This window comes from Panthera leo, chromosome C2 (assembly GCF_018350215.1).
Source record: "Panthera leo isolate Ple1 chromosome C2, P.leo_Ple1_pat1.1, whole genome shotgun sequence".
Lineage (NCBI taxonomy): Eukaryota > Metazoa > Chordata > Mammalia > Carnivora > Felidae > Panthera > Panthera leo.
In genome coordinates, this window is record NC_056687.1 from 124,033,243 (window position 1) to 124,058,974 (window position 25,732).

Sequence of the window (25,732 nt, forward strand, 5' to 3'; positions counted from 1 at the left end):
GGTGCTCAATAAGTACCAACTAGTTAGTCAACTCATCCCAAGGAGTTGCTATAGGCCAGTGTTTATCCAACTTTAACATGCATGCAAACCACCTAGAGCTTATGAAAATGCAGGTGTTAATTCAGAAGATCTAGGGTGGGGCCTGCAGTCCGAAAACACTCACAGGCAATACCCTTGCAGATCCTCTGGAGCACACTTTCAGCAGCAAAGTTGTGGGCAACCTTTGGGCTTCCTTCTAACCCAGGATATATATAGTGCTAAGACTCCATCAGCGTGCCCCCTCCCCTGCCGCCAGGCTGCCTGTGACTTGCCCCCATCAACCAGGCACTTTCCTCCTTCAGTTCCTTTGCTTGGACATTTCCTCTGCTTCAAAGTCCTCCCTTAGTTCCATGTTCTCCAGATCACCACAGCACTACCGATATTTGGGACCAAATCATTCTTTGTTGTAAAGGGCTGTCCCGTATGCTGGAAGATGTTTAGCAACATTCCTTGTGTTAAAAAGAAAACCATACACCCAAAATGGCATCACTTGGGCCAGGCCAAGTCACCAAACCCGGGGCTTACCTGACCTAATTGCAGTTTCAATCTCCCCCTGAAATGTAAGTCTCCAGGCACCTGGGTGGCTCAGTTGGGTAAGCATCTGACTCTTGCTTTTTGCTAAAGTCATGATCTCACGGTTCCTGAGATCAAGCCCCTCCTCTGGTTCTGGCTGACAGCACAGACCCTGCTTGAGACTCTCTCTCTCTCACTCTCTCTCTCTGCCCCTCCCCCTCTCAAAATAAAGAAATAAACTTAAAAAAAAAACAAACAAGAGGGGGGCCTGGGTGGCTCAGGCAGTTAAGCGTCTGACTTCGGTTCAGGTCATGATCTCATGGTCTGGGAGTTCAAGCTCCGTGTTGGGTTCTGCATTGGCAGCACAGAGCCTGCTTGGGATTCTCTCTCTCTCTCTCTCTCTCTCTCTCTCTCTGCCCCTCCCCTGTGCTTTCTGTCATTGTCAAAACAAACAAACAAACAAAAACAACAGCTAAACTTAAAAAAGAAAAGAAAGAAATGTCTCAACCAATCAGTCAGGAATTTTCTGAGAAGCACCGATGAGGTAACATGTCACTTAGGCCCTCTCCATCCCCCAAAGGAAGATGAAGTAATCCACCTAATAAGACTCCCTCTCTTTCCCTGTAAGGGAAGCTACCCTTGTTGTGAACAATCCTATCTTTTCCTTCACTAATAACTTTCTTACCCCACCCTCCTTCCCATAAAAACTCACAATTTTGTGTAACTCCCCAGAGCTCCCTTCTTCTTGCTAAATGAAATGCTGCCTGGTTCATGAATCACTTAATAAAGCCAATTAGATCTTCATACTTACTGAGTTGAATTTTTGTTCTTCAACAGTAGTCTCTACCTATTAGATGCCAGTAGCGCCCTTCCTCAGCTGTGACAACCAAAAATGTCTCCAGCCACTGCCATGTGTCTCCTGCGGACAAAATCACCCCTGGTTGAGAACCACTGCCCTAAGACTTTGAATCAGAATCTACATTTTAACAAGATCCAAGGCGATTCACATGCATGTTAAAATTTGAGAAGCATCGCTCTACGATAGAGCTGTAGTCCCTTCACCCTCTCCTCTGAACTCTCACCCCCTTTGCTACCTGTGCCTCTTACTGGACAAGTCCTCACACCTCTCCTGTACTGGCATTTAGCTGTAGCTGGGAGGCCCAGCTTAAGCCCCACGTGTTCTCAGTCCAGGAATGCAGGTACGCCTAGAGGAGGCACACACTGAAATTGTTTCTATCTGGCATCTATTTTCCTTTCTTCTTCTAAGAGAACCTTGACATCCTTCCTTTTTTTCTTTTAAAGATTTTATTTTTAAGTAATCTCTACACCCAACATGGGGCTCAAACTCACAACCCCGAGATCAAGAGTCGCACTTTCCACCAACTGAGCTAGCCAGGCACCCTGAGAACCTTGATGTTCTATGGGAGAATGACCTTCCCTCACTCTCATTTCAGTGGTCCAGATGGGGCCACCTCTATTTCATGGGAGAGGATGTTGATTTCAACCCATCTTCCACACAGATTGCTTCAGTAGCAGGCAAGTGAATTATAAGCCAAGGAGACGTAATTCTAGAACTTTTGTGGGGACTAAAGACAAAGGGAAGATCCCGTTCCACCAAGACTGGTGGCTATGAGGAAGATAAAAACCTGGAAGTTTTGGGGTCAGCCAAGTGGAAAAAGTCAGCCTGATTGAAGCCAACACAAAAGAAAGGACTGAGTTCTGACCACATTGTTTGAGCTCATGGCTCCAGCCATACCTGAAGACTTGCCATGAGTTTTCGGCGATATAAAGTAATACATTTCCTTTAAAATTTTTCAATGGTTTTTTTTTTTTTTTTTTTTTGAGAGAGAGAGAAAGAGAAAGAGAACATGAGCTGGGGAGAGGCAGGGAGAGACAGAGACACAGAATCTGAAGAAGGCTCCAGGCTCCGAGCCATCAGCACAGAGCCTGATGCAGGGCTCGAACTCACAAACTTTGAGATCATGACCTGAGCTGAAGTTGGATGTTTAACCGACTGAGCCACCCAGGTGCCCCAATAAATTTCCTTTAAAAAAATTTTTTTGAGCAGCTTGAGTTTCCATCACTGCAAACAGCAGACTCCCGGCTAACGTGTGGGGGTTGTCTGAGGAGTCGGGTCATCACGGATATGTGTCGGGATCCTACACAGCCACAGGCTGAGTTAGAAATCTTCATCAGGAGGGTCCTAAGAGCCCCCAACTACCAGCAGTACCGCATCCGTGCCCAGGTCACCAGATGCAACCCCGATGCGAGGGAGGGAGCATCCTCCTACCCCTGACAAGGTCACAGCCCGGCTGCAGCGAGACCACAACTGTGTGGTCCCTGTGGATCCTTGAGGACTGCCATTTTGACAGCTTGGCAGATGCCCCCTGGATTGAAAATAGCCTCACAGCCAGGATAGGGAAGAGCCACCACCCTCAAGTGACTTCATAGGCAGCAAAGTTCCACAAGGGGGCGGGGCAGTCCAGAATAGACCAAGGTGAGAGAAATGTGTTTTGAGTTCTCTGAAAATTCCCCTGGTGAGTCCGGCAGCACTGTGGGGACAGGGTAGCTCTGCAGCAAACCGAGGTCTTGCATTCTGCAGATAGAGACTGAAGTCACTGAAGTCAGGGTTAGAGCTGGGTACCCTTAACACCCACCGGCGGGAAAGGCTCAGTGGACCTTAGTTTAGTAATGTTCCTGAGGATGCCCTGGGGAGGAGGCAGAGGCTCAGAGGGAACAACCACAGGCTACACCGGGGTTCCCAGCTTCACCAGCATGGCAGTGAGACAGCAGCGATGCCAGGCCCAAAGGGACAGCAAACAACTCGGCTGTAATGTGTGGGGACCAATGTCACAAGGGCCCCGACATCAAGCAGGATGGGGATTAGTCAGAATCGGTATCATTTGAAGAGGACCACAGCTGCGCTGTTTCTCTCAGCGTATTTGTGGAACAGCATTAGGTCCTCTGTGTGTGGTCTCAGACCTCTCCAGGGCACGCTGGCAGGGAAGGGAAAGTCCAGTGTGCGTGAGTAAACTTGGAAGGGAATCCCAGCAGCAGGGACCTATAGGAGCCAGGTTTTTCCACGTCCTGGAGCCTCCTAGCCGCTAGCAGCCTGGGGACAGCTGGGGGTGAGATCTGAGGCATCCTCTCAAGCCAGGATAGGACATCCACAGTTCAGCCATGTGGCCTCTCCCCTGAGCATAAATATAAGTGCCCCAACCTGCAACAACTTAGGAAGCAGAAACCAGACTCCAGCAGGTAAACAAACTGGTGGGAAATGTGCTTTGCAAGTCGAAGCACCAGAGGAAACTCTAGACTCAGAGGCTTTGCGACCAAAAGCCCCTCACACATCACACAGCCCAAGTCCCTCAGGAAGCCAAAAACCAGAGAAGGCAGGGGACTTGCCCAAGGTCACACAATAAGTTGGTGACAGAGCCAGGAGCCAAAGCCAAGCCTCTCGACCTCCAAGTCTGGGGCTCTGTGCCATGTGCTATAGGACTCCCCTCCTGAGGGAAATCTCTATATTTCAGATGAAGAAAGAGACAAGGATTTTTGTGCCATGTGTTTATCTTTGGATCTGGACTTCACACACTGGAATCTCAGAGTGGAAGCTCATTGCTATCACTTCCTCACAATAATGCCTATTGCCCTGACCTATAAAGCTGCAGCCTTTTTAACCCAAACCAGCCGGAGCCACTGCTGAGTTAGATGATAACGGCAGGAGCCATTATTTACGGAACACTGGTCAAAGTTCTCCAGTGCAAAAGGTGAGAGATTTTAAGGAATTGGCTCATGAGATTTAGGGGGCTGGCCAGTCTGAAATCCTGAATCCTGTAAGGCATACCACCAGGCTGGAAATTGCAGCAGGAGTCCATGTTGCAATCTCAAGTCCAAAGGCAGTTTGAAGCAGACTTTCTTCCTCCTGAGGGGACTGCAGTCTTTTCCTCCAAGACCTTCATCTGTTTCCAGGCTCTCTCACATTACTGAAAGGTAATCTGCTTTATTCAATGTCAATCACATCTAAAAAATAACCACAGAGCAGCACCTAGACTGGTGTTTGACCAGAGAGCTGGGTATCGTAACCTAGACAAGTGACACATTAAAAAAAAAAAAAGAAAGCAAGAAAGCAAGAGAAAGAAAGAAAGAAAGAAAGAAAAAGAAAGAAAGAAAAGAAAGAAAGAAAGAAAGAAAGAAAGAAAGAAAGAAAGAAAGAAAAGAAAAGAAAAGAAAAGAAAAGAAAAGAAAAGAAAAGAAAAGAAATCACAGGGGCACCTGGCTGGTTCAGTGGTACAGCATGGGACTCGTTCTCGGGGTTGTGAGTTCAAGCCCCATGCTGGGTGCAGAGCCCACTCAAAAATAAATTAGTTGAGTAAGTAATTAAAATAACCATGACAACCTGTTACTCAGTGCCAGGCACTCAGATAATCCCCAAAACAACCCTATAGGCAGTCATCATCATCCCCACTTTACAAAAGACAAAACCAAGGCCTTAAACCACAGAAACCACAACAAGTGGGGGACCAGGTCTGAAACCCCAGTCTCCTATCCTTGTCCATAACTTCCTCCTGCCTCATCCCTTCCTCTTACTCAGTTGCTAGGGCACCAAAAGATGCATCTAGGCTACGGGTTCTCAGTTACGGATGCACATTAGAATCGCTGGTAAAACTGATTTAAAAAACAAACAAAAACCAACATTCAGACCTCCAGCCCCCACCTTACCCCCCCCCCCACCCCAAGACCCTGATTCTGTTCATCAGAGGAAGGGCCCTGAGTGTCAATATTTTAAACTCCCACTCTCCTAATGGGCAGTGAGGCCGAGAATCCCTGTTCTAAAAAATAAAATTATGTTTATTTATTTTTGAGGGGTAGGGGGAGAGGCAGAGAGAGAGGGAGACACAGAATCACACAGGCGCTGACAGCACAGAGCCTGACACAGTGCTCAAACCCATGAACCTCGAGATCATGACTTGAGTCAAAGTCAGACGCTTAACTAACTGAGCCACCCAGGCACCCCAAGAATCCCTATTCTAGAAGGTGGGACAGTGAAAGGCATGAGTACCTCTCTTTTGAGGAGTGTAGATTGCACAACAGAAAATACACAACTTAAAGGAAATCAAGTGGTTATAAAGTAGCCTGTGGGAAAACTAACACATATTTTTCCTCTCTCAGCATGAAATTAGCCATTTCCCCTCTCATTTTAAAGTAGCTTACAGTGAGTACTTCCTTAATTATTTAATTGGAAATACAAAAGGGGGAAAGTGAGTATACTTTATTCCGGCAATAAGCATGTTGTAAGCACCTGCTGAGTATCGGGCACTATGCTGGACTGCCAGCAGTCACATCTATCAAGGTGCCTATCCTTAGCCAGCTAGTCATTGAGTGGGCAGTCAGAACCACAAAACAATGTGGGAAGTAGACAGAGACCTGTCCCAAAGGTCCCAAAGTCCAGAGATGGTGACCAGCCACAGAGCAGGGACATGAAACACGGAGCTTGATACTGTGAAGCCTGCGTTTTCAGAGACTTCCACTCTGAGTGGATGTCCCTCCCTGATCACCAAGGCCTCAGGGTGCTCACGGCAGCCAGCCCCTGGCGAAGGGAATCACCCAGGGCTCCTAGATGCCCAATAGGACCCATACTGTCCTTGCCTGTTCCACCAGTCCTTAGTGAAATGCGAAAAACTTCCATTTAGAGATTCTTGGTGTTAAAACACCCCCTTCTATTCTGAAGTGATCATAGCATTTGTTTTGGCCAACATCCTGATGTGCCAAAGCAAGTCCGTGTTGTTTCCCCAATAACTATAGGGGATACTTCACAGGCTCATGAACTCCAAAAACCTGGGAACCACCACATGAGACAATGGCTCTAGGCCTCATATGAGTGGGAATCTCTGGGAACCTCAGCCTCTGCACCCAGACTTGTCCCCACTCTGTCTACCCACAGGCTTTCTCAATAAACTGCATGACACGCCCAGATTGTCAGCTCTTTGAAAGAGAACACCTAAGTTTTGGAGCATGATATTCGCAGAATTGTTGAACTGGCTATTTTTGTGGGCTTATGAGGAACAAACAAATACAGTCACATACTATGTAAGGTAGAAAACAAGGATAGCATAACTAAACCAGAAGAGCGGCCCACAACCTTTGGTTTCTCCCACCCCAGACCTGGGATCTGGTCCATCAACTGAAAAAGGGAATCACCCACGGTAAGAGTGGCTACCAATAATACATTAAGGTAAATCTACTACAATAAATAAAATTGTCTTTGAGTAGGCAACAACCTTATAAGGACAAAAAGGACAAAAAATTTAATCAAACTTAATCAAAAAGAGACAGTGAGAAACCTTGGGGGAAGCCCCTTGCCACCCTCTGGCAGGAGGGCTCCACCAGCTATAAAGCTGCCTCTAGCAGGGTTCCAACCTTGGGGTGGATGGGCCAATCCTGCCAACATCAGGAAGGGTGTGGACTTGACCCTTAACGGAAGGCTCCTGCCAGGATGAGGGAAAGAGAACTAGCACACCTGCACTCCCAGGGATCACAGGCCTATGTTCAAGGGAAGGGGAGGACTTCCAACGGAAACAATATTTTCTTTGTCCTTTTTTTTTTTTTTAACAATGACTAGGCATCATTTTTATAATCACAAAGGCCCTTTCAAGATTAGAATAAAAAGAACAATATAGGGAACACCTGGGTGGTTCAGTGGGTTGATTGCGGCCTCTTGATGTCAGCTCAGGTCAGGATCCCAGGGTCGTGGGATGGAGCCCCACAGTCGGCTCAGGGCTGGGCATGGAGCCTGACTGAGATTCTCTCTCAATCTTTCCCCCGCTCCTTTCCCCGGCTCGTGCTCTAACTCGCTCTAAAATAAAAAATTACAAATTAGAAAAATAAAAAAATATATATAGATGGGGTGAGGAGGGAGACTACAGAGGGCCACTACACCAACCACGAAGGCAAGAAACTTGAGTTCCAACACCAAGAACTATCCTGTTTTGTCATTCCTCAGCTCTTCAAAACCGATCCCCACCTAATCGTGCAAATTTCCAATGATCCTGGCTCCCAGCCACTAAGTGAAGTAGACTGAGGATCTGCTTTAGGGGCAGGCCTAGAAAGAGACGCCCAAAACCAGGATCCCTCGGGCAAGTGACCCCTAAGGTATGTCTGGTTCGAAGCCTGCGGCCGCCAGGTGTCACCCTAACCTCTGCTCCCACTGCTGCCGGCTTTGCCTTTCCCTAAAGTCTGGGGGCAGGGCGTCCACCCACGCGGCGCACGCCGGGACGCGCCTAGTGCCCGTGAACCCGTAGAACTCGACCCAAATGCATAGGCACCGCTTGCTTTCACCCCCCAAACTCTAGTACCGGGCAGGGACATCAGGTCCCCGGGAGGACACTGGCACAGCCCTCGGCCCCGCCTTCTGACCTCCTTCCGCGCGGAGAAGGGGGGTCAGATGAGACCCGAGGTGGGCCCGGGGAAGAAGCCAGGCCGTCCAAAAATGAGGAGACCTCACGCTTGAAAAGTCACGTTTGCGGATGACAAGGTGGGAGAAGAGGCCAGAACCCCGAACTTCCTCCCTTTCCCCGCCAGCCTCGCCCTGCGCTCCGCCCTCCCTCTGCCCTCCTTCCTCTTCCCGCCAGGGGCAGAAGCAGAAGTGTGTGAATGCCGGCAGGAAACGGGCCGGGAGCTCCCGGGGTTCCCAGCGCGCCAGGCCAGGGGGGAGGTCCTGCGCGCAGCGGAGCGAGGCGCCGACTCGCGCGGCAGGGACGCCGGGCTAACGAGGCCCGCCAGGGGGCGCTGCGGCGCAGGCCGGCTGCCGGGGGCGTGGCCGGCAGACGCGGAGGGCGTCGCCGCTGGTCACACTTCCTCAGAAAGAAGCCGAGGGACCTTGAGCCCAGAGTAGGGAGAAGCTCTTTGGCTGCTACCCCCAGCAGGATTCGCGTTGGGCCCTGAGGGCAGGTCCTCTGTCTTGCTGGCTGCTGCACCGTCACTTCCTGGAACAGTGCATAATAAATGCCGTATTCACCAAATATTGATTGAAAGCCTGCTAATGCCAGGAAATGTCCTTGGCACTGGGGATAAATGAGTGAACAAAACAAAGCCCAGGCTCTTGTGAGGTTTATATTCTGTTGCAGGGGCAGGGAGGGGAGGCAGGGAAGACGAGCAATAAGATAGAAGTAGTAAAAAGCAGCACATAGGTGTCAAAGGGAATAAATGCTATGTAAAGCAGAGTAGGGGGGTAAGGAGTTGTAGAGTGGGGTGGGGATTGTTATTTTCTGCAGTGTTGTCAGGGAAGGCCTCTCAGAGGGAGACGTTTTAGCAGATACCTAAAAGAAGGGGCGACAGCACCTAAGCAGCTAGCTGAGGTAAGAGCAGAAAAATAACAAACACTTCACACTTGTGTGAATGAGTTTTCCAAGTAGGGCACCGAACTGGGCAATGGTTCCTCTGAGACACCTAGGTGCCCTCTCTCCACACTTGTCTGCCCCCCTTCAACCATCCATCCATCCATCCATCCATCCATCCATCCATTCTTTTAGTCAGCAGTCAGGGGAGCACCTGCCTACTTTATGCTGGACTGTATGCTGGGTGTATTTCATTTTCATATCCTCTACAGCCAGGATATGGAAGTAAAAAAGACATACTGCTTGAAAGAAAAAAGGGCCTCCACCTTCACTCTGGTGGGACAGAGACTGTCACAGCCTTCCTGGAGAGTAATTTGATAACTTTTTTTTTTTTTTTTTTTTAAGATTTTCAAGCAATCTATACTCCCAACGTGGAGCTCAAACTCACAACCCCGAGATCCAGAGTTGCCAGTTCTTCCAACTGAGCCAGCAGGCACCCCAACAGCATCTTACTTGTAAATGTACTTACCCTTTGTAGATGGAACTAGAGTGTATTATGCTAAGCAAAATAAGTCAGTCAGAGAAAGACAATATCATATGACTTCACTCATATGTGGAATTTAAGAAACAAAACAGATGAACATAGGGGAAGGGAAGCAAAAATAAGATAAAAACAGAGAGGGAGACAAACCATAAGAGACTTTTAAATACAGACAACAAACTGAGAGTTGTTGGCAGGGTGTTGGGTGGGGGGATGGGCTAAATGGGTGATGGGCATTAAGGAGGGCACTTGTTGGGATGAGCACTGGGTGTTACATGTGAGTGATGAATCACTAAATTCTATTCCTGAAATCATTATTACACTATATGCTCACTAACTTGGATTTAAATAAAAATAAGTAAATAAAGTTACCCATTGGACCAAATGCCTCAATATGGGACTACTGACTGGAGCTAGATTGACTGGGTTTTGTTTTTGTTTTTTAAAGTTTATTTATTTATTCTGAGAGAAAGAGAGAGCAAGTTGGGGGAGGGGCAGAGGATGGGGGTGAGGGGTGGGGGAAAAGTGAGAATCCCAAGCAGCTCCACACCATCAGTACATAGCCCCATGCAGGGATGGAACTCACAAACCGTGAGATCATGACCTGAGCCAAAGTTGGAGGCTTAACCAACTGAGCCACCCAGGTGCCCCATTGTTTTTGTTTTTTAAGTAAACTCTACACACCCAATGTGGGGCTTGAACTCACAGCCTCAAGAACAAGAGTCATATGTTCTTTTGACTGAGCCAGCCAGGTGCCCCTAGAATGTCTGGAATGACTGGGTTTTAACTCCAGCCCCATCTCTTATCAGGTCTAGGACCCAGGAAATATTGTCTACCTGTATGCCTAAGCCTTCACATGTATAAAATTAAGCTAATAATAATGATACCTAACTCAGGACTTTTGAGAAAATATATCACAATGGTTTACAGCAGTGCCTGGCTCATACCAAGTGTTAGCTATCATTATTTGCTTAGGCAAATAGTAACTACTTGACAAACTACTTGACAAAAAACACAAGTTGACCTGTTCACCAAAATGCTCTCTATAAGGTCATCTGCTTAGCTCCATTTTGTCGCAACCTCAATAGAGACATGACTAGGCAGATTGTGATGTACACCTTCTATAGAATAAAATATAACTTTAGGAAGATCTTGCCAATAGAGACATCTTGAGACCCGTATCAGCAAGTCAGACCAAATGTCAAAAAATGGTGAGTCCTGTGCAATGCTGGAATGTGTGTCATGGGAGGACTGAGGAGGAATTGGCTCTAGGGGCCTCAGTTCCTCCCATGAGAGCTAGTTTGACCTGTTATCTGAATAGTCAGTCAACATCAATCAAAATTTTAAAATACACGTAGTTTTTGACCCAGCAATTCTACTTTTAGGAGCTTATTGTAAACATATACTAGCACATTTGCACAAAGACTCATGAACGAGGTTTGTGGCAGTCTTGTCAAAGATGGAACCATCTTTGGGGCACCGGGGGGCTCAGTCAGTTAACCACCTGGCTCTTGATTTTGGCTCAGGTCATGATCTTATGGTGTGAGGGATCAAGCCCCACATCGGGCTCTGTGCTGACAGCACAGAGCCTACTTGGAATTCTCTCTCACTCAAAATAAATATAAACAAACGTAAAAAAAAAAAAAAAAGATGAAAACAACCTAAATGTCTGTCAACAGAGGAATAGTTAAATAAATTATGATGCATTTATCCAATGATTGTGTAGACATTAAAGTTAATGAAGCCAATATGGAAAAATCTCCAAGATGAATGAAGTTAAAAACACAAATTAACTGGGGTACCTAGGTAGCTCAGTTGGTTGAGTGGCTAACTTTGGTTTAGGTCATGATCTCATGGCCTGTGAGTTTGAGCCCTGCATCAGCCTGGAGCCTGCTTCAGATTCTGTATCTCCCTCTCTCTCCTCCCCTCCCCCCCTCAAAAAAATAAATAAACATTGGAAAAAGGGGGGGGGGAATTGGGTGGCTGGAAAATAGAGATAGGAGGGAAACATTTCATTGAATATTGTTTTGTTCCTTTTGAACTTTGAGCACTGTGAATAATTATTCATTCAAAACAAACAACAACAACAACAACAACAACAACAAAACAACCAGTCCTAGCAGGCCTCTTGGTATATCCTATAAAATATCCCATTCTAACCAAAGCATTAATATAACAAGAATTAGACAGATAAATAAACTCAGCAATACAGGTTCCTCCTCCAAAAGTCTTCCCTATTCTTGTTAAGTTACTGTCTCAGGACATTTTATCTGGGCAAAGATCTGGGGAGGCATTCAGTAACACTAGACGGAAAGTCTGAGGTGCTGGTCTGAGCTTCCTGAGGAATCAGTGAAGCTTCCCAGAGGGGGAAGTCAGGGACCCAGTGGCAGGAGCTTAGTGGCACCCTGAGGAGGCAAAACTAATCCAAGTAGGAGACAGAGGAGACAGAACTGAAGAGCCACAAAGTGAGACTGGCGTGCAGATGGCCAAGAGGCAATCGGTCAGCTAAGCTGGGGAAGAAGGTAAGCTGCAGTGGAACAGAAGATCCTCCAGGGTCTGGAAACTAAAGAGGAGAAGAAGGAGTGGCCCATTTACCATCTCTCCCATGACCAAATTTGTGCTTCCCATGCCTGCAACTCTGGACTCTGCAAGGTAGAAGGTTCTGGTCCCCAAACGGGCTACACTCTTGCCAAGGAATACAAGTTCCCACTGAACTACAAGCTACAGCTCCTTACTAGCATCCTGCCGATGACAGAAACAGTCGCCATTGTGGAAAAGGCAACTGAACTGACCCTGATCAGCAGAAGGAGGTAGAACTGCTTTTACACAGTGAACAAAGGGGAGCACATGTGGAACCACTGACAGTTTGGATTAGATCATTCTTTGCTGGGGAAGACAGTAGTATGCATTGTAGGATATTCAGCAGCATCACCAGCCCCTACCTGCTAATACCATAACACTCTCACAGCTATTACAATGAAAAATGTCTCCAGGCATTGCCAGATGTCACCTAGGGAGCAAAATCATTGTCAGCTGAGAACCACTAATATAACTAATAACAGCAAAACTTTTCTTCAAAAAGAGATCAAGTTAAAATGGAATCATACAAAAATCCTCAGTTAAAACCAGAGGAGGCAGAAAAAAGGGGGCAGACAAATAAAGAACAAGAATAAAAATAGGAAAAAGTTACAAGCATGGTGAATATTAATCCAGTGATATCAGTAATCACTTTAAATATGAATTGTCTCAAGAGAATCAGAAGACAAGCTACAAATAGGGAGAAAATACCTGAGAACTCTCCTACTTTCTGCTCAATTTTGCTGTAAGCTTAAAACTGCTCTAAAAACAAGAATATTTTGCAAATAATTTTCAAATGTGAATCATCTAAGTACACAGATTAAAAAACAGAGATTGTGGGGCACCTGGGTGGCTCAGCCGGCCTCTGTATTCGGCTCAGGTCATGATCTCATGGTCTGAGTTCAAGCCCCATGTCAGGCTCTGTGCTGACAGCTCAGAACCTGCAGCCTGCTTCAAATTCTATGTCTCCCTCTCTCTCTGCCTCTCCCCCACTCATGCTCTGCCTCTCTCTCCTTGTCTCTCTCTCTCTCTCAAAAATAAGTAAACATTAAAAAAAAAACCACAGAGATTGTGAGGACACAAAAAAAATGGAAAGATATTCCACACTCATGGATAGGAAGAACAAATATTGTTAAAATGTAGATTCTATCCAAAGCAATCTACACATTCAATGCAATCCCTGTCAAAATACCAGAAGCATTTTTCACAGTACTAGAACAGACAATCTTGAAAATTTTTTGAAGATTTTATTTTTAAGTAATCTCTACACCCAACATGGGGCTCAAACTCACAACCCTGAGATCAAAAGTTGCATGTTCCTCCAACTGAGCCAGCCAAGCACCCCAACAATCCTAAAATTTGCATGGAGTCACAAGAGACCTCGAATCGCTAAAGTAAACTTGCAAAAGAAAAGCAAAACTGGAGGCATCACAATTCTGGACTTCAAGTTATATTACAAAGCTGTAGTAATGAAAACAGTATAGTACTGGCACAAAAATGGACACATGGATCAATAGAACCGAATTGAAAACCCAGAAATAAACTTACAATTATATAGTCAATTAATCTTCGACAAAACAGGAAAGAATATCCAATGGGAAAAAGTCTCCTCAACAAATAGTGTCAGGAAAAAACTGGACAGCAACAGGCACAAGAATGAAACTGGACCACTTTCTGACACGATGCATGAAGATAAACTCAAAATGGATTAAACATCTAAATGTGAGACAGGAAACCATTAAAATCCTAGAAGAGAAGAGAACACAGGCAGTAACTTGTCTGACATTGGTCACAGCAACTTTTTTCTAGATAGGTCCCCTGAGGCAAGGGAAATAAAAGCAAAAATAAACTATTGGGACTACATCAGAATAAAAATTTTCTGCACAGCAAAGCAAACAATCAACAAAACTAAAAGGCAACCTATGGAATGGGAGACAATATTTGCAAATGACATATCCAATGAAGGGTTGGTATCCAAAATACATAAAGAACTATACAACTCAACACCAAAAAAACAAATAATCCAATTTAAAAATGGGCATAAGACATGAGCAGACATTTCTTCAAAGAAAGCATACACAGATAGCCAACAGACACATGAAAAGATGCTCAATATCACTTATCATCAGAGAAATGTGAATCAAAACCACAATCAGATATCACCTCACATCTGTCAGAATGGCTAAAATCAACAATATAAGAAACAATAAGTGTTGGGAAAGATGTGGAGAAAAGGAACCCTCATGCACTATTGGTGGGAATGCAAACTGGTGCAGCCACTCTGGAAAACTGTATGGAGGGTCCCCCAAAAAGTTAAAAATAGAACTACCCTATGATCTAGCAATAGCACTACTGGGTATTTACCCAAAGAATACAAAAACAGTAATTCAAAAGGATATATGCACCCCTGTGTTTATAGCAGCATTATTTATAATAGCCAAGATATGGCTGCAGACCAAGTGTCCATAGATTGATGAATTGAAAAAGAAGATGTGGTATACATATACAATGGAATATTATTCAGCCATAAAAAGAATGACATCTTGACATTTGCAACAACACAGATGGAGCCAGAGAGTAAAATGCTAAGCAAATAAGTCAGAGAAAGAGAAATACCATATGATTTCATTTATTTGTGGATTTTAAGAAACAAAACAAACTTGCAATAGGAAAAAAAGAGAGAGAGAAGAAAAGATGCTTAACTGTAGAGAACAGTTACCAGTTACCATACCCCTGATGGTTACCAGCAGGGAGGTGGTGGGGGGGGATGGGTGAAATAGGTGATGGGGATGAAGGAGTGCCCTTGCTGTGATGAGCACTGGGTGACATATGGAATTGCTGAATCACTATATTGTACACTTGAAACTAATATTACACTATACGTTAACTATACTGAAATTAAAATAAAAACTTAAAAAACAAAAAAAGAGAGATTGTCCAAATGGGCAAAAATCCTTAGAACTAATATCGTACCTAACAGTGAGAAACTGGATGCTTTTCCCCTAAAATTGGGAACAAGTCAAGGATGCCTTCTCTCACCATTCTTTTTTTTTTTTTTTTTTTTTCCATTTCATCTGCCTGGGTGGCTCAGTCAGTTAAGCGTCCAACTCCAGTTCAGGTCATGAAATCACGGTTTGTGAGTTCAAGCCCCACATAGGGCTCTCTGCTGTCAGCACAAAGTCTGCTTCAGATCCTCTGTCCACCTTTCTCACTGACTCCCTCTCTCACTCTCTCTCAAAAATAAATAAATAAGTCATATATATATATATGTTATATATGTATATAAAGTAGTAGAAATATATATAAATTTATATAAATATATAAATAAATAAATAATCCATATATATGTTATATATATATATATATATATATATATATATATATATAGTAGTAGGAGAAATATATATACATTTATATAAATAAATAAATAAGCCATATATATATATAAAGTAGTAGGAGAAATATATATAAATTTATTTATTTATTTATTCATTTATTTATTTATTTATGATAGTATTAAAGTCCAAGAGGTATTGGACTGGACTGGACTGGCCCTTATGTGGTCTCTAGTGCTTGGGAGGAGGCAGAACTGAGTCTCCAGGAATGTGAAAACATTATCTCAAAAAGACAGCAGCAGCTACCGTGTCAAGTTTGACAGCCCAAGCCACACCCAGGGCATACACACAGCTGTGTGGTCGGGCTTGGGCTCTAGCTCTGGGGGAAGAACAGGGGGTGAAAAGAGCTTTGTGACAACTGAGCAAAGAGGAGCCAGCACAGAAGGGTCTGGTGGGAGGAAAGGGGAAGGTGAAGGAAGGAATCTTGCTCTCCTCTCTCCTCCTACTTAGTGGCTGAGGCGTGTGACCCCAGCAAGGGACCAAAGTAGGAGGTACCTACTTGGATCCCATTAGGGAGAGGCCACTCCAGGACTGGTTAAATGGCATTGCCAGGCAGTGGAGTACCAGCCATAAGAATAGAGACAAGCTGTTCCAATTTCTGCACAGCTTGTTTCCCGGCCTCTAGTACTTTCCTCGTGATTGTCTCCTGGCTTTCATTATCCAGGATGACTTCTTGGTGTTGAGGGAGAAGCCAAAGGCTCAAAGTCCATGGCGCTTTGCAACTAGAACTTCTGGTACTGTGCTCATGCTGACAGCATCTGCCCCCACCCAGCTTCTGCAGCAGGTAAGGCCACAGTCTCATAGGTGGGACCCACCACCATCACATACGTGCCTTGCTGAAGCTTTCTCTGCCCCCCCCCCCCCCCCATTTGTTTCCAGGCACCGTGAGCCTTCTGCCTCACATCCCGGTCATAGGCCTCAGACATGACAGGGAAACAAGTTCCAAACCTGTCATCATTGGGCCTTCTGAGAGGGCTCGAACCACAGAAACCAGGTAGGTTGATGTGATGACAGATCAGCATGATGTCTCCAACCTCAAACTTGGAGCTGCATCAGTGATCACCAGGGTGTCCACACCCGGAAGGCAGAAAACACTCACTGGGATTGTCATCTTTGAGAGCAGGTCGCCTTCATCCCTGTGGAACCCGCCTGCATCATCACTCAGGATCTGCCATTCAGGAATGCAGACACATGGGTGTTTGGCTGGCACTGTGCTTTGGGGAAAGTTTGGTATCTCACTCTAGTGAAGATCTAGGCCCGAGTCAACTGATTGGCCAGACCTCCTAACCCAGGACCACAGATCGCTGCCACTCGAGGCCAGTGTTTGGTGCGGCACAGGGGCCATTTTGCAGTTCTGATATTCTTCATATGTAAATCCATTCTCCCTGGTCCCACAGACTCCCTCTCCGGGAGCCTGCCCTTCTATACTCGGATACACTCTGCTGAGCTGTTGTCGCTGGGTAGGGTGAGGCGCATGGTCGTTCTCTCACCCCTCTTTTTTTTTTCCAAATGTTTATTTATTTACTTTTGAGAGAGACAGCATGAGTGGGGGAAAGGCAGAAAGAGAGGGAGAAAGAGAAACTCAAGCAGGCTCCCCACTGTCAGCGCAGAGGCGGATGTGGGGCTCAAACTCACAAACCATGAGATCACAACCTGAGCCCAAATCAAGAGTCAGTCTCTTAACTGACTGAGCTACCCAGGTGCCCCGTTCTCTCACCCCCCTTAATCAACCTTGTGCTAGGAGTCCTAGTTACTACAATAAGACAAGAAAAGGAAATAAAAGATATGCAGACGGGGGGCACCTGGTGGCTTAGTTAGTAGCAGGGCATGCCACTCCTGATCCCAGGGTTGTGAGTTCATGTATGTCCCCTAATGGGCTTAGAGCTTACTTAAAAGAAAAAGAAAAAAAAAAAAAAAGATACGCAGATTGGGAAGGAGTTACAGGCGACATGATTATCTATGTAGAAAATCCCAAAATGACTTCTGGAGTTAATAAATAAATATAGCAAAGTGTTAACTCATACTGATGTAAACAAATGATTAAATAAATAAATGAATAGGGGAGAAGTGATAAATCTCCTGTGCAGAAGAATTCCAAATAATTTATGTTAAAGTCCTAAACCGCAGTACTTGTGACTGTGACTTTACTTGGAAAGTCTTTGCAGATGGGATCAAGTTAAGATGAGATCACTAGGGTGGGCCCCCATCCAATATAATTGGTATTCTTATAACAGAGGGACACAGACAAAGACAACAGGAGAAGAACACCTGGTGCCAGTGGAAGCAGGCACACTGGAGTGTTACATAACAAACCAAGGAACCCCAAGGTTTGCCAGCAGCACCAGAAGCTAGGAGGGGGCACAGATGAACTTCTCTAGAAACTTCAGAGAGATGGGGCACCTAGGTAGCTCAGTTGATTGGACATCCGACTTCAGATCAGGTCATGATCTCACAGTTGGTGAGTTTGAGCCCCATGTCGGCCTCTGTACTGACAGCTCAGAGCCTGGATCCTGCTTCAGATTCTATGTCTCCCTCTCTCTCTGCCCCTCCCCAACTCACCCAGGCGCGTGTGCTCTCTCTCAAAAATAAATAAACATTTAGAAACTTCAGAGAGAACATGGCCTTGCTGACACCTTGATTTCAGATTTCCAGCCCCCAGAACTGTGAGAGAATAAATTTGTCATTTTAAGCCACCTAGTTTGTGTTAGTTTGTTACTCAACCCTAGAAATTATTACACCCCCTGAAGGAGCCTGAACATAACTCCCTACTCCTCCTCTATGTGTATGTTGGACATAGTGACTTCTTTCTAATGATAACAGTATGGAAAGAGGGAAAAAGAATACTTTGACCGTGGAGAAACCTGACCACCTCAGCCAGGGGATTAAGGTCAGTATCAACAATGATAACTCATACTGATGGTGTGTACCTTGATATGATATAATGAACATGGGTCTTTTTCTCTGTGGTTGTCTTCCCCAAAACCTATAATGTCAAGCTAACCATGAGAGAAACATTGGAGAAATTCCAGTAGAAGAGCATGGTACAAAAGGGACTAGTGCTCCTCAAAATTGTCAAGACCCTCAAAACCAAGGAAAGTCTGAGAAACTCTCATAGCCAAGAAGAGCCCAAGGAGATAACGCATGGCAATATGGTATCTTGAATGGGATCCTGAATCAGAAAAAGGACATTAGGTAAAAATCAAAATCCATTTAAAGTTTCTGAAAAGACAATAAAACACAAATACTGCCAAAATGTCAATATTCTAAAAAAAAAAAAAAATTGTAAAAGTTAACAGCATTTTTTAAAAGGGGATCAAGTTTATTGTGGTATTTGCTCTAGAAAAATTTATCAATGGATCCTAATACCAGCTCTAGTGGTCACTATAATAGGTCAATTGTTTTCCACTGAAGTTTTGTGTTCTTTGTAGCAAGATTGTTCCAAGTGACTCCTTTACTTGGTGATTGTGGATGAAAAATAAGATCTAGAAAGCTAATCTGGCCAGGTGATCCCTTAGAAATATACAGAAAGAATGAAATCCTGACTAACACAGAGCAGTTGTATATAATCATTTTAGTTAAAAAAATCGTCCTTATAGGGGAAATACTATTTTTTCACTACACATTACATTATGGAAACTAAGGCACGGAGAAATTTAATAATCTGCCCAGATCATATAGCAAGTAAGTGGTCTAGCTGAAATTTGAGTCTAAGTTCCAGACTCTGGATCTAGACACTCTAGCATAGCGTGGGAAGCCAAACTGTAATAGAGAATTTCATGATACTTTATGAAATCAGAAGAGGAAGTCTGAAGGGATGTTTTATGCAAGTCATAATAAACTATCCCAACCCCACAACTTAGTACATTTTTAGAGAAAGCATAGCATAGGGATTCAAAATGTGGGCTCTGGAACCAGGCTGCCAGAGCCCAGATCCCAGCTCTGCCGCTATCTTGCTGTATGATCAAGGCAAGTTACTTAGCTTCTGTGGTCAGCACAATAATGTTGTCTCTAAAGATGTCCATGTCCTAATCCCCAGAACCTGGGAATATGTTAGGTTACATAGCAAAGGAGAATTAAAGTTGCAGATGGAATTAAAGGGACTAAAGAACTGACCTTAAGATAAGGAGATTGTCCTGGGTTTCCTGGGGTAGGCCCAAAGGGATCACAAAGGTCCTTAAAAGTGGATGAAGTCCCCAGAGAAAAATAGATGTGACAATAGAAGCAAGATCGAAGTGATAATGTATGAGAACTCAGTCCACCAATGCTGGCTTTAAAGTCGGAAGGGAGAGGGTGCCTGGGTGGCTCCGTCCATTGAACCTCCGGCTCTTGAGTTCAAGCCCTGTATTGGGCTTTACACTGACAATGCACAGCCTGCTTGGAATTCTTTCTCTACCCTCCCCCCATCTCAAAATGGATAAACTTAAAATAATAATAATAATAATAAATAAATAAAAGACCAAAGCAAAAAAAAGTTGGAAGGGAACCATGAGCCAAGGGATGCAGGCAGCCTCTAAAAACTGCAAGGAAAGGGCACCTGGGTGGCTCAGTCTGTTAAGTGTCCTACTTTGGCTCAGATCATGATCTCATGGTTCAAGAGTTCAAGCCCTGCATCCGGCTTTGTGCTGACAGTGCACAGAGCCTGCTTGGGATTCTCTCTCTCTCTCTCTCTCTGCCCCTCCCTCACTTGCACTTTACTCTCTCTCTCTCTCTCTCTCTGATAAATTAACTTTAAAAAATAATAATAAAATAGAAAAATAAAAGCTGCAAGGAAAAAGATTTTGCCTTAAAGACTTCCGGAGGAAAGCAGCCTCACTTACACCTTAATTTCAGTCCAGTGAGACCTATTTCAAACCTCTGACCTCAAGAACTCTAAGATAAATTTCTGTTGTTTTAAGTCACGTAGCTTGTGGTGTTTTATTATAGTAGCAGTGGAAAGCTAACACACCTTCTCCATTTCACAGTTTCCTCACTTATAAAATAAAGTTTTCTCATTATCTCTATTATTGTGAAATTAGAAAAGAAAATATAGGGACACCTGGCTGGCTCAGTTGGCAGGGCATGCAACTCTTAATCTCAGAGTGGTGAGTTCAAGCCCCACGATGGGTGTAGAGATGGAAGGAAGGAAGGAAGGAAGGAAGGAAGGAAGGAAGGAAGAAAGGAGAGGAAGGAAGGAAAGGAAGGAAGATGGGAAGGAAGGAAGGAAGGAAGGAAGGAAGGAAGGAAGGAAGGAGAGGAAGGAAGGAAAGGAAGGAAGAAAAAAAGGAAGGAAGGAAGATGGGAAGGAAGGAAGGAGAAAAGAAAAGAAGGAAGGAAGGAAGGAAAAAAGGAAGGAAGGAAGAGGAAGGAAGGAAAGGAAGGAAGATGGGAAGGAAGGAAGGAGAAAAGAAAAGAAGGAAGGAAGGAAGGAAAAAAGGAAGGAAGGAGGAAAAAGAGAGAGTGAGAAAGAGATAAAGAAAATACAGATAGAACCATAAAAGAATGCCCAGCACATAGTAAATTGCTGAAAAATGCTAGAAAAATAGTAAATATAAACAACTGAGGGAAGAAACCACAACAGATGCTAAAAAGATTAAATGAAATGTTGTTCAGTAACAGGATGTCAGAATGGTGACCAAGCGTTACCCCATAGTTTACATACTAAATGCAAAAAGGGGAAGCATCTTTACAATGGAGAAATCTAGCAACCACCATCTAAACTCAGTCTTCAAACATAACATCGCCAGAGGTAGAACAACCTAACACTGATGTCCCTCCTGATAGGAGGCAATGTTAAAGTACATTATCTTTGAAATATTTCTTACCAGAAAAGTTAACCTGAATCTAATCAAGCTGTAGAGCTGACTTTCAGTTGGCAGGAAATACAAAGAATAGAGGAAGAAGTTAAATAACAACACGAAGAAACACCGAGATAAATCCGGAATGTGGGGACACCGTAGAACTGCCCTTGTCTCTTCAAAAATGTTGCATCATAAAATAAAAAAGGCTGTGAGGGAGTGGTTCTCTCCTCCACAAAGTCGTTCAGGAGACCAGGCCTACCCCATCTGTGATGCTGCCATCACTAACACACCTCCTATAAGGAAGAGAAAGGGGACGTGCAGAATCTTTCATGGTGGCTTTTAATAGATCACCTGAGAAAGTGGTACCCATCAGCTTCCACTGGCATTTCTTTGACCATAACTTCACTTGACCCCCACCTAACTGCAGGAGGGTTGAGAAAGTGGCTGGAAATTGGAGAAAAGAGGAAAGGGGTTCAGGGTGCATCTAGCCAGCCTCCCCACACATATAACACCCTTTTACCCTTCCAGGAGTGCAGGTCTCAGCATGGCCTCTGCCAGGGAATCCTGAGCTGTGCACTCCCTCAGTCCTGAGCCCTTTCTCCATCTGACACGGACAGGTAACCCAGTGTCCTCCTTTCTCTCCTCATCCCCCATAGTGAGTCAGTCTCCAAAGACCAACATCTCCAACCTTACGTATCTCTAAATAGCCATCACCTCTCTGACCACAACTGCCAGGGCTCAGTGCATCAGCCTCCCATCTGGCCTCCCTTCATGTAAGGCTCTTGCTCTGAAAGGATTTATATTCTTGTGTAAGGCTGAAAGTGAGCAAATAAATAAAAAGACAAAATAATTTAAGATGATGGTAGGTGGTAGGTACGAAGGAAGCAGAGGCTGAAGTGATAAAGAATGACTATCTAGGGGTGGGGAAGAAGAGCTAAATTACACAGGGTGGTCAGTGAAAGCCACCCTGAGGACATAGCTGTGGCAGATAGCGATACCCAGAATCATCCAGAAGAACACTATTTCCATTCTGTGTAAACCCTGACACTCCCTCTTCAACTCCCTCTTCCATGTTCCCTCCACTTGAAGTTGGACAGGTCTTTTGACTTGCTCAACTAATAAAGTACAGCAGAAGTGATGCTATGTGACTTCTGTCATAAAAGACAATACAGCTGGGGCGCCTGGGTGGCTCAGTTGTTTAAACATCCAATTCTTGATTTTGCTCAGGTCATGATCTGAGGGTTTGTGAAATCAAGCCCCATGTCAGGCTCTGCACTGACAGTGTGGAGCCTGCTTGGGATTCTCTCTCCCTCCCCCCCTCTCTGCCCCTCCCCCACTTGTGCATGCTCGAGCTCCGCCTCTCTCCCTCTCTCAAAATAAATAAATAAACTTAGGAAAAAAAAGTGAAAGACAATACAGCTTCCATCTAAATCTTTTGGGACACTTCTCTAGAAACCAAGCCACATGAACAACCAAGGCCCCCCAGGCTTCCACACTGCCCGCCATGTGGGTAAGCCATCTAAGAAGCAGATCCCCAGTTCTCTGGTGATTTGCCCCAGCTGATGCTGCTTGGAACAAAAATGCATCTTTCCCATCAAGCCAAGCCCAAATTACAGATATATAAGCAAAATAAATGACTTCTGTTTTGAAGCCACTGAGTTTTGGAAGGTTTCATTAGAGAGCAATAGTACTGGACTGAGTCCTAAATACTAAGGAGCCAGCCATGAGGAAATCCTCACGGAGCATTTTAAGCATTGCCAACAACAAATCCTGTGGTGCTGAGACAGGAACAAGCTTAGCAAGCTGAAGGAACAGACACAGCCATGGGGCTGAGGGAGAGAGCAGCACACGTGTGACTGGAGAGAACGGCTGAGCCCACATTGCACAGAGCCTCGCTCACCATGGGAAGAAGTTAGAAACGAATCAAAAGTGCAGTGGGAGTCTTTGGAGCAAAGTGAGAGGGGATTTGTCTCGTCCTTGAAAAGACAGCTCTGGCCGCTGTGAGGAGGGCTGTCTGTAGGCAGACAAGCGTGGAAGCAGGGAGACCAGTTAGCAGACCACTGCACTTGTCCACGATGTCCATAGAGGCAGCAGGCCCTACTGATGGAAATGATAGGAAGTGAGGGAGAAGGAAAAATAAACACAAACTTCTAGGTTTTTCTCTCAAGCAGCCTGGTGAATAACAATGGTACTGGCTGGATGAGGAAGGCTTGGGGAAGAGCAGAGAGGGTAGTGGTCGGGGGAGACTTCCCGTTCCCTCAGGATGTTGGATTTCGATGTGGTTAGAGAAAGAATTCAAGCTGGTTAAATAATTCTCACTAAGCAGTTATGGGCAGGCTAGTACAGAGCTTCTGGGTCTGATGGGAGTGGAAATTCTGATAAGTACTTGGCTTTTCTTAAGAATTCCTTTCTGGTTTTCGTTTGCCTATATAGCTTTAAGAACCTCCATGCAGAGTGTGGTTGTTAAAATTGCTGTGGCAAACATCCCAGTTGGAAGCTGAAACACACCCAAAGGAGGAAATTGAACTCAACATGGAGGGGACCCAGCCAGGCACTTTCCCAAACCATACTCCATTAGCCAGTCTGGAGAAGAGCTCCTGAGTGTCCAAGAGGAGGGAACTGGGCTTTAGGTGTTCACTGAAAGAATGACTAAAAAAAGAGGGCAAAGAACAACGAGCTTCTGGAAGGACTCTCAAAGCAGGAAAAGACCTAAGCTGCTAGAAAGCTGCTGGATCTCCTATGGGGAGAGGGAGAAGGAGGGGTACAGGGTGGCCCCAGAGGAGAAGAAGGGATCCTAGGCCAGGCCACAACTATATGTCTTCCTCACCTTTCCTTCCTTGCCCTTTTCCTTACTTCCTCCCCTTTCTTCTCCAGCCACAGTTGGAGGAGCTTGCCCATTCCATTCAACTCTCTCCTTCCACAGGATGCACCACTCCCAGAGCTGAGAAGGAAGGTTACTCTCTTCACCTGGTCTTCAACAAAGATCATTCATCCATCTTGGGCTTCTTGGAGATCACATCACAGGATCCCATGTTGGACCGGTCAACAGAGGGAAGCCAGTCTCTATACAGGCAAAGAATGGGCAATCACAACAGCAGGGACGGGTCACTCAGTGACCTGAGTCCCTTTGCCGATTCCCACCCAGAGTCCCAATTCCACTAACTCCTCTTGTCTGTATTTTTCATGTTTGTTCAATTTTTTCCCAACTGTCTCCTCTGAGGGCTCACAGTACCTACTGCCCAAATATTACTTCTTCACTCTCTCTCCAAAATATGGCAAGGGGTCTCAAGAGCCAATGATAACACATACCTGGACATTGCTTCATTTATTCATTCAATAAGTCTAGGGACGCCTGGGTGGTTCAGTCAGTTAAGTGACCGGCTTTGGCTAAGGTCATGGTCTCTCAGTTTGTGAGTTCGAGCCCCACATCGGGCTCTGTGCTGACAGCTCAGAGCCTGGAGCCTGCTTTGGATTCCATGTCTCCCTCTCTCTTTGCCCCTCTCCTGCCCACACTCTGTCTCTCAAAATAATAAATATTAAAAAAATAAGTCTTTATTGAGCTCCTACCACATAGGATTATTAAAAAGGCTTGACAGTGATCCAAGTGAAAGATAATGGAAACTTGGACCAGTATGGAGGTAATGAAAAGTGGTTGGATGGTAGATATATTTTGAATGGTGGAGCAAACAGGATTCCCTAATGGACTGGACATGAGGTGTGAAGGAAGAAGGGAAGGATGCATGGGGTGCCAGGCTGGCTCAGTCTGTGGAGCATACGACTCTTGAGCTCAGGGTCATGAGTTTGAGCCCCACATTAGCCACAGAATTTACTTAAATTAAAAAAAATTTTTTTTAAAGAAGAAGAGAGGGGCACCTGGGTGGTTCAGTAGGTCAAGTGTCCGACTCTTGATTTTGGCTCAGCTCATGATCTCACAGTTTGTGAGATGGAGCCCCGTGTTGGGCTCTGCACTGTCAGTGCTTGGGATTCTCTCTCTCTGCCCCTCCCCCCCCCCAAATAATCATTTTTTTTAAAAAAAGAAGAGAAGGATGCCTCCAAGTTTTTGGCCTATATATCTTTAAGAGGCTATGCCTCTGTATTGCCATTTTCTGCCATAGGAAAGACTGCAAGACAAGTAAATTGAAAGAAATAAATCAATGGGGACATGTTAAGTTTGAGATGCTTATTTAGACATTCCAGTGGTAATATTCAGATAGCAGTCCAAAGTTCCTGAGAAAGGTCCAGGCTATATAAGTAAAAATTTTCAAAACCTTAGCCTGCCTTTCTCTGTTCATAAGTAAAAAGAAATATTGGAATTAGAGGAGCCTACAGAATCTCAACCAGTAAACATCAGGAAGCATAAGATTAAGCAAGATATCTGGAAATACTGTGACTAACATTGCCTGACAGAGTTGGAGAGTCACCTCTCCCAGAGACTAAGTGAGATAATGTATTTAAATAGACTTTAGAGCTTCTAAGCTCCTATACACATGGGCACCATTACTAAATCTGTCTACAGCAGTCTCCCAACCCATAGGGACTAATGTAGGAATAGTCTTA

The 25,732-nt window shown here is 44.9% G+C and overlaps 1 pseudogene; it reads right to left on the minus strand.

Annotated features, from left to right (window-relative positions):
- Positions 1-15,933: 15,933 nt before the first annotated feature.
- Positions 15,934-24,163, minus strand: LOC122229342 (annotated as a pseudogene).
- Positions 24,164-25,732: the final 1,569 nt, after the last annotated feature.